General features: G+C 35.6%; 1 protein-coding gene across 1 annotated transcript in view; it reads left to right on the plus strand.

Annotated features, from left to right (window-relative positions):
• PLXDC2 (plexin domain containing 2) overlaps positions 1 to 2,805 on the plus strand; it is a 254,160-nt gene that overhangs the window by 40,372 nt on the left and 210,983 nt on the right. The window lies entirely within an intron of this gene.

Here is a 2,805-nt window from a genome sequence, read left to right on the forward strand (position 1 = left end):
AGATTATTTGCCCATTCATTCAAGGTAGGGTAAAAGATGTGGTTCTTAAATGTGTAATTAAGCATCTAAATTCATACCACAGTTTGGGTTTGTCTTTTTTTTAGCTTTTGCAAATCATGTTGCGTGTCTGAATTTGACAATGTAAAGACAGAGTGAGAGAGAGAGAGATAGAAGATATCTGTTTTACAGGTGATGTGCTTGAAAACTAGAAAACTATCTTTCAGAAATATAGGCCACCTAAAACAGGGCTTTATCTAATAATGTTTGATAATGAAATGTTGTACAGATCTCTAAATCAAAATGTTCACAGTGATCTTACCTCACTGAATTCAGTGTTTGTTTCTTGGTTATTTTAAAGCAAGATAATGATGAACAAAAAGCTGGGCATTTACATCTTTTGACACAGTGAGACCACTTGCTGACAAAATCATTCGAGTTCCATTTGAGATTACATTTTAGCCGCTGCAGTCCTTTCTCAGAGTTCTGTCCTCTGTCTCCTTGGTGTCAGTGCTCCAATGGCTATACTGCCACATCGGTGGTATAACGCAAAGGTTGGAAGGAACCTTAGCAGTAAAATGACAGCGGTGCTTCAGACAGGAGAGAAAAAGTCATTATCTAGAGAAAAAATACTGTGACATTAATTATTCTCAATCAAGCAGGCTTTCTCCAGATGGAAGCTCAACAGTCTTGCTGTCTTGAAATCCCTTGGGTCAATAATAGGCATGAGCCAATGCTTTGATTCTCACCTTCGCAGTGAATGTAGCAACCCTGATGTTCATTGCTAGGCACCTTACCCTTCCCTGGGAGAGGCAGTTAGTGACTTTTTCTGTCTCTTATATATTTAATAATTTATTTAACAATTTATTAACAATTTATTTACATTAGAATAGTTCCAGCTGGGAGGACCTGCAATGATCACTTAGTCCAACTGCCTGATCAATTCAGGGCTGACCAAGTTAAGGGCATTATTCAAATGCCTCAAACACCAGTGTTTGACCACCATCTCAGTAAAGAAATACTTCCTAAAATCTAGTTTCACTTAAAAGAAAATGAAAACCTTATGCCAGTCATCTAAAACAAGGAACATTCTAGTGTTGACTAACTGTCAGCAAAGTACCATCTTTGGCTTAATTATGAGAAGGTGTTTAACAACTGAAGCAATATTAAATCAAGCAGTCATTTTCCTTAGAAAATAATCTAGTGAAGTAACAGTATATTGCAAGTATATACTGTCTGTGCCTATAGTGCTGGACAGCTACTTTTCTAATACAGCTGAAGAAAAGCTATAGAGGCTAAACAGAATAGAAACATACACTCAGAATAGTTTGGGTTGGAAGGGACCTTTAAAGGTCGTGTAGTACAAACATCCTGTGCTAAGCAGGGATGTTTTCAAATAGATCAGGTTGCTCATCATGGCTTGATCATCTTGACTTCCTTGGGAAAATGCTAGAGTAATATTTTTGAACGCCAGTATCCTAAGGTGTATTATTCTACCTGTATTGGACTAGAATTGTTATATTAATTTCCATAAATAGACAAACTTAATATGTTGTGTTGTACTTTGGAGTTTGAGGTAAAACTTCTGGATAAAGATTGTTCAGTATATTTATCCCCCCTTCACATGCACTCACACGTGTATGCAAACACCTCATCTCCCAAAGTACATCAGCTTCACATTGCAAGGAAGTGATTCCCACTGTACATTGCAGTGATTCCCACTGTACACAATTCATATCTTCAACTCTCCATTTGCAGATAGTGCTCTACAAAGAGCATGGTAGATAAAGATATTTTGTGCTGCTTTCAACAGCATCATGTTTATCTTGTGGCATTTTCAGGCACAGAAGCATGTAAAGGTAGAGATGGATTCTCCCAAGTTGGTGCATTACAGTCCATTGACAAACCAGAGGGGTAAGATGTTACAGGAATATCTACTTTAAGATATTAAGGACTTGATCTGTAGTAAGTTAGTCATCAAACATTTGTTCTCTTGCAATAACAGATCTGTGTATTATCAGGCTGTGATGCTATAGGCACTGTCTTATCACAAAGGAATGCATAAGATTTTCCATTTATTTATATATATGCAAGTATGTTCCTACAAAGTTATTGAAAAGAAGGTTTTAGCAGACAAATTGTAATTCAGATTTTGACACATATAAATAATGTATAGGAATATATATATATAAAATAAATAAAATGTAATAAATTATACAAAAAAAATTTAAATGGGTCAGAAGAATGTTGTAATGGTGGTATAGATTTCATTTTTCAGAAATGTCAGCTTGGAGCTCTGAGATACTTGTGCTGGGAAAAGTGTAGGAGCAGCAGGCACCAGATAGTGCTAATGAAAGGGAAAGGGAAAGGGAACTGACAAGTAAAGGAAATTATTCTTCTTGAAGTGTCTCTTGATTTTCATTAGAAGAAAATAATTGGCAATGAGAGTAGTAGAAATGATAGGAGGAAGAAAGCTAGATAATTACAAGCAGGTAAAGATTTTTTGGAGAGGTTTTACTGACTGGAATACCTTCTTTATTGAATAGTCCTTGGTGAAATCTGGGGAATATAAATTTAGCAACTTTTAGTGGTTAAGCAAAAACTCCAAAAGAGAAGATGTGGGTATTATTTCTGCTATTAAAAACTTGAACATTTTTCTTCAATTTAGCAAATCCTAGTCAGAATTCTTTTTTCTTTATGAATAATCTATCAGTTTTCCTTAGTTTGAGTATTCCACCACAAAGAGACAGGCAGAATTTCTTGTTGTCTTATTTCTTAGTGGCAGGTGTCTGGTGTTCTAAAATGACC

This window comes from Manacus candei, unplaced genomic scaffold, assembly GCF_025592945.1.
Source record: "Manacus candei isolate 608988 ecotype Guabito, Panama unplaced genomic scaffold, ASM2559294v1 h1tg000056l, whole genome shotgun sequence".
Lineage (NCBI taxonomy): Eukaryota > Metazoa > Chordata > Aves > Passeriformes > Pipridae > Manacus > Manacus candei.